We start from the raw sequence: 10,182 nt of genomic DNA, 5'->3' as shown, positions 1-10,182 counted from the left end.
AAGTAGCGGATGAGAAAACGGGGAAACTGAAACAGATGCCAGAATTCTTCTTGCCTGGCTTCACCCCCATCGACTCAACCTCGACAATAGCCGAAGAACCAGCAGAGAGAGAGACTTCTCTTCTCTCCAAGGATACTCCCTTCGGTGGCTAATCTCCTTTAGCCGACACTCGATTGGATTTTCATGCGATACACCAGGAATGTGAGAATGTAAAGGTGTTCTGTTGTAAACGTATTGTTGCTGTGGTGTGTTTTTCGGTACACCGTTCGAATGTGTGAACCAAGGTGTTGTGTATAGTTGTTTGGGATGCTTCTGTTTGTGGAGAGTTACGTGTCCAATTGTGTATTCTTTGAGGGGTTTACTTCGTGACAGAAGTTGGAGTGGATAATCAATCATGTACGAATTGTATTATAATTTTCAAATAGGGTATAAATGTTTGAAGACGTAAACAAACTTCTTCTTCAATTTTTACTACATTTCAGAGATTTCTGGGATGTTCCTATGCAAAATCTCAGATTGAAATATTGTTGTAATATTAGAAATTTTTAGTTTTTAATTTTATGTCAAATCCTGATTAAATATTTCATTCAAGTTTCGAATAATTTGTAGCAGCATAAACTGCAAAAATACGTTAAATTTTCCTGCTTTATTAAAAAGAAAATTACACATTAACTAAACACTGTTCAAGTTTATTAATTATCGGCACCCTGCTATATTTTCCCAAAAATTCTGCTCCCTTTTTCTAGTGCACGATAAAAAAATCGCAAAATTGTTGGTCTCGTAATAATCCTTCTTGAGAAATGGCAAAAAGAAAATTTCCACAAGTTAGGATACTCTTTAATCAACGGATTAAATCCATTAGCCGGGAAAATTGTTTTGGAAAAGGAACGCAACGGCCTGTCACCAGTGAATTAACGACAGTTGAGCAGTTTCACGCGTGAACGATGACATGTTTCTTTGTTGCGGGTGACGGTGCATCTCCTCGCCTGCCCTGGATCGTTCTGCTTGCAAAATGACGCACGATATTCAGGCGTGCGTCGAACGCGGGGGATATGCGCGACGCCCGTCACTCCAGAACGTGTGAAATAACGGCTGCGAATTTCCACGAATACAATTTACCCCCGCTTGGAAGACGAATCCGCGCCTTCCTTTTTAACGCGCAACCCGCTCTAACTTCATAATGGAAACCTGCGGTCGTTGCTGGAAACGTTTGTTTCTGGGCTTCCGATAGGCGCCGGGTGGTTGTTGGAAGATCACAAGTGAAACGACGTCTCTGTCCGAAGAGGAATTTGTGGTTGTTGAAGTAATTCGTACGTTTCATCCTCGGTAACCTGACTTTTCTTCGTTTAAGAGGAGAAACGTTAGAGTTTGTCGCAATTTTACGTTTTGATCGACGGAGGAGCGAGAATTGATAATTATTACATATTTCGCGCAAGTTCGTGTCGAACGCGAAAAATATTTTAACGAAAATCTAAAGGAAATTCTATAGCGATGACATAATGCCATGAAAAAAAAATTAAAAAAAAATTACGTTTCTTATTTATCAAATTTAAAGGTTCATTGGAAATATCAATCGAAATTGTAAAATTGACACGAACTTATGGGACGACCTGAATTTTAAAATTCCTAATTTTCTTTAGAGATGTTTCATGCTGTAACACTTCGACTGTAATAATAATGAGTTTAGTATACAAAGTGTTAATTACAAGTGAAAAAATTAGAAAAAATTTGTCAACGTATAACAATTTTCGAAATGAACAGCCAAATTTCTAAGCCTAAAAATCCAGTAACTTAAACCACATCGTAGTAAACATTTTCACCCAATAAAACGGTGCCATCGTTTCATTTCAATCATCGAACAAACCCTCGCTAACAAATCACTGTACACGTGAAATTAATCCAAGTTACCCTATCCACGCGACTAAATTACTCCATTAAGACTATATCAAATAGCAGGATCAGAATTAAAAGAAACACTTCACCCTCTAGGATCCACCTTCATCCCTCTATCCTATCCGGCAAGCTAAAGCGCTAAAAGCAGATTAAAGATCGAGGAATTACACGATGGAGGCCACGGTTCGTCGACGGTCGAAAGAAAGACCAACGTGAGAACCGGCCGTGGGTTCCTGACGGCATCGATTTCAACTCGATCGAACGACGCACGTGACCAGAAGTGGCCAGGAACCCCAATTCTACGGCGGCGGCCACGGGTTTTCTCTTGCGCCCGTACGATGGCTGCGCGCGGCGGCGTTCGCCAAGTCAAGCGTTCCACGCACAATAGAAGCGGCTTAAACGGCAGTAATTATATTTGCGGCCGAGTGTCGGCCGGATGGCTGAAGTCCTTGCCGAAAGTTAGGTTGGGGTTGCCTATTGGCGCACCAGCTTGTTCCTGCGATACCGTGTGGGACGAAGTTTCAGGCGGCGTAACCTGCGTGTCTGGGTTTTAGGGAAATCACCTGGTACGACAGGTGAAATTGGAATTTTCGAGGATTTCGGTATTTGTTTGGAGAATTTTCGGGTGTTCTTTGATCTTGCGAATCGTACATGTGCGTACGATAAAAATTATAATTGTCGTTGGTAAGTTCGTGCACAGTGTTTAGGGAGGAGAATTAACGTCGATTTTTTGAATTTTGATTTTTTGAACAGGTACATATTTCAATGCACTACGTTGGACACATGCATACAGTGACTCTTGCTAATATTCGGACAATCTTTAGAACAGTATAACTTTTTCTAAATTGGATCAAACGACTTGAGTTCTTTTGAGAAGTTAGAGGGATTAGTATACTAGATGACGTGTATAAATTTTTTTTTGTAAAGGTCACTGTTTACAACTTTTTTACCTGAGCTTGTAACGAAAATTTGAAACATACGTTTTGTAGATTTATGCCAATTATACACGTGCTGAAAGTTTCATCGACAGCGGTAGATGAAGAAACAAACGGCAGGCATCGAAAGATGTAGGAATCTTCAGATTTATTACAATTATAGGCCGAACGTCGTGAAATAGTGCAATTTTCACGATCTTCAACGATTTGTAGCTCATTAACCGATTTCGATAAGATTTTCAGCATGCGTATAATTGGCATAAATCTACAAAATGTATTTTTTAAATCTTCATTACGGGCTCGGATAAAAAAGTTGTCGAATGTGACTTTTACAATTTTCTTCGCGATTTCCACAAATTGCAATTTTTTAATCTTTCTAACTTTTCAAAAAAACTCAAGTCGTTAAGTCCAATTTTTAAAAAGTTATACTGTTCTAAAGAGTGTCCGAATATTAGTAAGAGTCACCGTACGTGTATTGTAACTAAACTGTGGATATTTATGCACTTTATTGGAAAATGGGTTTAATAATAGCGTTCACTATTATATTTTCTTAAATGTGTTTTTATTTGTACGGCGCGGAAGGACGTCTTTTCTCTTCGAATTTCGTAGTCAAAGTGAAGGAAACAAAACCGCAAAGGCACAACTGAAATTCTGTTGCGCATTTAAGAAAAGGAGGCCAAGAATACATCGGTCTATTACGTCTCTTTCACTAGCAGCGTTTCTCATATATATATAACACAATTCATTTTTGCTTACTGGCTGACGCATTATTATTAGTAATAATCCAACGCACTTAAAATATGTCGCAAAATATGTGTAGAAATTTAACAGCATCGGCAATAAATAATAAATACATCGAAAATATCCCATGATCATTGGAACAATTATCATTTAGACATTGTGATTATAATTTAAAATATAACAAACTATATACACTTTTTCTACATTAATTAAGAATCCTGATAAAGCTACAACAATTTCCTCGTCTAAACTACCATCCCACTCAGAAAAATTCGACAACAAAATTCTTCAAAAGCATCCCTTCAGGTATTCAACTAACCCCGCCAAAATCCCACGAACTCTCTACTCCGCTAAAAAAGAAAAAAAAAAACCATCAAGTATCCAGTAAAGAGCAACAAACCGTCGCGATCCTCTGTACGTGCAAATAGCTTCAGTTTCCTCGTTCCTCCACGAGGAGGAATCTCGCGAGAGGGTAGAGAAGTTTACATCCGCGGCGTCAAAGGTGCACTACGAATCGTCGTATTACCTTAGAGCACGCGTGTACCAACGTAAGTGCCGCCTAGCAAGCTTCCGTACACGTTACGGTACAAGTTGTACACATTGTGAACACGCGTACACGTACCGTTGGAGCAATTGCGAGCGAACGAGCGGCCGCTGTGAGCTCCGAGTAGGGAGAGCGAGCACGGCGCACCCCCGCCTCGTTATTAATGGCAATACAAATCTCGAGAGTCATCGAGCGCTCTTCAATCTGAATGCCTTCTGCTCGTGACGTCACGCGCGCGCGGGCCCGCGGCTTCTCTCTTTTCTTCGTTACCTTGCTCCACGTTCCGCGCAACCCTCCAACTCTGATTTCTCCACCCCACCCCACCCCCCCTTACACCCACCCCACGTAGTTGTCGCTCTTTCTCGCCAGAAGTTTGTTGTGTTTTTATTCCCGTTGAATGAGTCAATCGCTTCGGCTTTGCATCCGTGGCATAAGTACGCGTGTGGCCCCAATGGGAACACTCGAGGCCTATGGCGTAACGCAACAGAGAAGGAAATGGATAGGTAGAGAGAGAGAGAGAGAGAGATATTGGGGTGGGGTCTTCAATTAACTTTCCTGATTACATCTCGTGCCCACATGTGGTGGCACTTTTGAAGTCTCTTGCGTCGCGTGCGCCGCTCCAAATTGTTTAATTGCGTCGCATTACCTTTCTTTCTTTTTTCCCTTTATTTCGCTCTTTTCTTTCTTCCTGTTATCCGGGGGAACCGGGATATACACGACAGGCTGCTATTAAGTGGCGGGTTCTCGATGGCTGGGCGGTTCTTCCTCTCGCGATGCATCCAGGGGTGGCAAGTTCTGACGATCCGACGCGCTCAGACACCACGCTTTTCTGACGGAATAGGTCAGAACTCTTTTTCGTACCCCCCTTTTTCGACTGTTTTTTTTTTTGGTTTTCTTGCACGGTGGTTCGGGGAGATTTGTAGGATTCGCAGGATATCTGATGGTTTTTTGTGTTGCTCGATGATTTTAGCGACTTCATCTGTGAATTGGAGATTTATCTTAACAGTAGAACGACCAACCGGGTCAAAATGACCCATCAGCGAGTTTCCAAAAGTGAATTCTTGTGTAATTAAGATGCGATTGAAAAATTAGATTCTTGTCGATGGAAATAGAAGTATATATGGAGAATATGAAGTCGGACAGTTGTAAATGATCGTACTTACCAGTATCAAACATTCGCTGTATTTTAGAAAGCTGTTAGTGGGTCAGTTTTGACCCGGCTGGTGCTTCTAGTGCTAACTTGAAAGAAACGTACATTCTTTTGGCAAATAATGTTTCATTCAAATCTACTAATCACAAAGAATAGTAGAACTGTTGATAGGTATAAATTAGTAAGTTAATACACAAGCAATGTAAATCTTAAAATTCACATTATCCATAAAAATCTGCAATAAACGAGCCACTCAGAAATCAAGATGCTTAACTCCACTTTCTGATACTCTTCCAATTTTAATATCAAAGCACACATCTAGTCCTTAACTTTTCATAAATAAAACAGATTTAATAAACGTTTTTGACAGAGCTAGTCACCTCGACTTCTCAGTGGATCGTATAACTTTCTACTCGTTCCAACGATAACTTACTCGTCACAGAGTTAATCCCACCAAAAAGCAACGCGCCACGCGAAATCAAAGATTCGCAGATCGCTTCGCCAGCAGACCAAAGCTAAAACAATTCGCGGCACACGATCAATTACACGCCGGGCAATAATAAGGGCACAGGTTCGCGATATATAAGGGTTTCCCTTTGCTCGTCGCACGAGCCTCTCTGTTCCCCGTGAATCGAATGATAATGAGATTGTTTGACGGCGTCACTCGGTGGGCCGGTTGGTCACCAGCCTCGAGCGATCCTCCAGCAGGCCTACCAACCTGTGTATATACGTGCAGGTATTCGCCATGAACACCTTGCCATTCTGAGCATCGCACTAGCACACACACACACACACGGACGTATAAACACAGTGGAGCAGGCGAAACTATGGTATCCAGCACGGTCTATAATGCGAGCCAGCAGTGCATTGGGCGTCAGTAACGAGATGCAGGAAGTGCGGGTGGGCTTCTCTAGGGAGTGACGGTGGACGTTCGGTAGCAATGGCGGGAATAGAGATGGAGTAACAGGGAGGAGAGATGGTCGAAGGAGAACAGAGGAGGATCGAAGCGAGAAATAGAGAGAATTAGGTGTGTGGGGGTGGGAGGGGTTCGAAGGGGGTGAAAGGCTGAGGAAGACGGATGGATAGACAGATGGATAGATGGATAGGTAGATAGACGGACAGTGAAGAGAGATGGGACGAGAAATAGAGAGAGAAGTGGAGAGGAATGCAGGTTGCAAGCAGGCCTGTATGGTAGGTACCCTCTTGCCCGAGGGCGAGGACCCTGGGCGAGGGCGAGGCCGAGGGTCGAGGGCACTGATATCCGCCCGAATGACTGCCACGTAATCACCGGCTAATTATCCGATAGATACCCGGGAGCTCTCTCGATGCCCGGCGTCAGCCACAGCCGTGCTCTCGTGTGCCCGTACGGATCGAGAGACGGAGCAGGGTTGCCAAAGGGAGACGAAGCGAGGAACGGGAGCAAAGCGGAGAGGAATACTGCCAATATGGCAAATATCGGCGGATTCCATGGAACGAGCAGTTCGCGTCTCTCTATCTCTCTCTATACCCTGTGTGCTCTCTTCTGATATCTAGTTGTCTCTTTCTCCATCTCTCTCTCTCGATCGCTCGCTCGTTCTGAATCTCTGTTGGCTTCTATATGCACGTATGTACCAGTGTACGTGGTATTCGCTGTTTCTGTCTAGCATCCCTCGTATCAATCCGAACGGCGAATGTCAATATCGAGGCTCGTATGTAACGACGACGACTCGGTTACGTCTAGCTGCATCTCTTTAACGCGTGTTTTTCCAGTGTGTTTGGTAGGTTTGACGAGTTATTTGGCGGTTTGTGGCCGATGATTGATGGGCATGCTTTTCAACCGCCGGATGTGTTAGTTGTTAAACCTCGATTGATTTTCAGATTCGAAGATTTTTCGACGATAGGCGCGCGGCTGCGAATTTTTAACGCACGTTCCTCGTGTTTGCGGGTAAAAGTGAAAATTTTTCAGTAATCTTAATTTCTTCGGGATTTCTTATCTGCCGTTCTAACCGCTGTAAATAATCCTTAATTTACTCTTTGTCTTGCGTGTTACTCTGTTTTCTCATTTTATTCGATTTTATTTTATTTCATTTATTTTTCTTTTTCTTTTTCCCTTTCTTTATTTTGTACTGTACATTATACTACTGCTCTGTGTGAATTTCAACGCTTGTATACTAAAGGGTTCCTAAACCCGTTGATTAGCAATCAAATAAATAAAAATGCCGAGAACTGTTCGTTGACAGAGATAAAGATGGAATTGTAATTCGTCTAGCTGTGAAGAGATCGAAAGATCGTATTATGTCGAACGTTGTTTTACACGTTAGATCGCGCTGTTCGGGATCGTAACCCGATAACGTTTAATATGCAAACCAGGTAAACAAACGGAAAGTATGTAACATCCTATGACGAGATTATTTGTCGATCGATGACCGCGAAATCACGTGTGGCTGTATGCCGTCAACGCGAACTAATTGAAATTCTCGTGTTTGGAATAAACAGTACGGGTGATGAATTTAGCATCACCGCTATTCGCTACGCGCCATCGAAGTCTCTGAAGACCGATTAATGGCCTTGTTCCTGGTAACGAGGCGACGTTGACAATTAGCCTCGATATTTTTCATTTCGACGTAAGACCACTTCTAGGACAACGTTTTTATAGATATACCTAACTCCTTTGCGTCATGTTGATTCATTTAATCGAGCTTTGCTATTGTGTTGGTTAAATTGTAGAACAAGATGAACATCGAATACCAGTGAACTGATTAAACAATCATAATTTTAATATAATGCTTCCTTATTCTTCCGCCGCTTCCGAAATCTTACATTTTCTTACCTCGTTAGCCACTTAACGTCTCACACGTGCACAACTAATCAATTAAGTGCAATTTTATTTAACTATTTTCTTTCATTTTTTATACTGCGTTATCCTTTCTATTTTGACAAAAATTGGGAGTTACAGTGTGAAACTTATTTCTATACATCTAGAAGCTGAGAAAAATGTGAACGTTAAGGGATTAAATACCCTTCAAATTTGCCAAGAAAAAAGGTACTTCACGAATGGCTTCAAGAATTTTGTACAATTAATCACCATCAATTCTAAACCGAACTCGTTCGAATCCAGACACGAACTCGTCAAATTCCATTACTCAGCGACATCATCGAACAGCAATTTCCCTCCTCGTTTATGGAAATCGGGGACGTCTGAACGCAGCGCGTTCTGCGACACACACTTGGTCCACCTGAACGAAATTTCATCCCACTCTGCTTATCTCTCTCTGTTCGACCTCGATTCGGGGCGGTTAAAAGTCAGCGGCAGTTCGATGCCGGCGGGATCCCGTGGAAGCGAGGGTCCCGTAGAATAATTAGTTAACGGTATACAACACAACGGGAACGCATCGGCCCGTACGCTGTCCCATATCGAAGATAACATCTAGATCCTGCTCGAGCTAAGCCTGACTGACGTTTCTGTGTGGGCCTGAGCCCGCCTGTCCTCGTCATCGAGTGTCTCTGCAACGAAAACGACCCCGTCGATCCTGCGGGGGTATTTTCTCGTCGAACGCCCCGTATTCGACCCTCCTTCCGAGGAACTTTCTCTCTCTCTCTCTCTCTCCCGCTCTCTCGCCCCCTGACAGCGAGGAAAAACACAATTCGGCCGTTTTTCAAGCCACGTGGCCCCGCGACAATGCGTACACGCCGATTCATCGTGGCGACACGTAACAGATCTGGCCACGCACCGTTTGTCCCGAGTTTGTACAAGCATTTGTCACGCTCCGAAGGATCGGCCCCCGGGGGCCGTGGCACGGAAAAGGATACACGGAAAGAGGCGCGCAACCCTGCACGCGAACTGCACGACACGCTACGAGGAGGAGAGATTTAATGACCGTTTAATCGACGGCTGGTTGGGAATCAGCTGTTAAGAGTGGAATGTTGATTGAGATTGATTTCACGGTATTTTAGGACTTGGTAACGGAGTAAGGTTTGACGGGATGCGTGATTTTGACGCATTTCAAATTTTACAAGGAAGATTACAGAAGCCGTTTACATTTCTCGACTACCGCTTGTGCTGGTTATAAATTTTATATAAATATACAATATCACGTAGTTCCGTATATAAGGTAGTAGTGTATAATATGTTGTCTTTAAATAGTTGCTTTTCAAAGAAAATCTGCGGTTTCGTTCACGCGATAAGAAATGTCCGTAAACCTAGTGTTAACCCTACTGCGTTCTTCGTTTTGTCTGTACACTTAAGACTTTTGGGTCAAAAAGGTTGACCTTAAGACCTTATGTGAAACAATTTTTGTGCCCAACGCGACATGTGAACCTAGACAATAAACGTTTAAAATAATGTTAAAAATGACTAAAAATATAAAAAGGCGGTGGGTCAAAAAAGACCGCTCTAGGGTTAATAAAGTAGCGTAACGTGTTTAGGATGTATCAGGAATGATAATTGAAGATTGTAAGAAATTGGGAATTGCTACAGCAATTGTGGCTCAGCTACACCTGCTATTCTACCTAACGTATTTATAATTACAGGATCGAGCAGGGGTTAGATGAGAAATGAATGATTAACGATAAGAACAGAAGAACAGAGAAAGAAGAAACAGAGATGAAGCAAAGATGTAACCTGTCATAGTATAGTTATGATAGACAAAGAATCTCATCCCTAAAGAACACAGAATAAAAAGAATTCGAACGTAAGAAGAAAGTTAATAGTTACACATCCTTCAGAACGTACTATTGAAATTGAAATAAACACAATATCGCTGGATGTGAAAAAAATCTTTCCTCTTTTCAATTTCCTCGGTCTCGGACTCAGTCAGCTCGACTTCCTGTAAACAAAAACTGTAATGGATATTTAAGGAGCATTGCCAGAGGCACGGAGGACCGTCCTGGACAAACATTGTCGCAGCCATCATGCGGCAGCTATCCTCGGGCAGTTTAAT

This window comes from Habropoda laboriosa, unplaced genomic scaffold (genome assembly GCF_001263275.1).
Source record: "Habropoda laboriosa isolate 0110345459 unplaced genomic scaffold, ASM126327v1 scaffold28, whole genome shotgun sequence".
Classification (NCBI taxonomy): domain Eukaryota; kingdom Metazoa; phylum Arthropoda; class Insecta; order Hymenoptera; family Apidae; genus Habropoda; species Habropoda laboriosa.
This window is presented reverse-complemented; position numbering follows the sequence as displayed.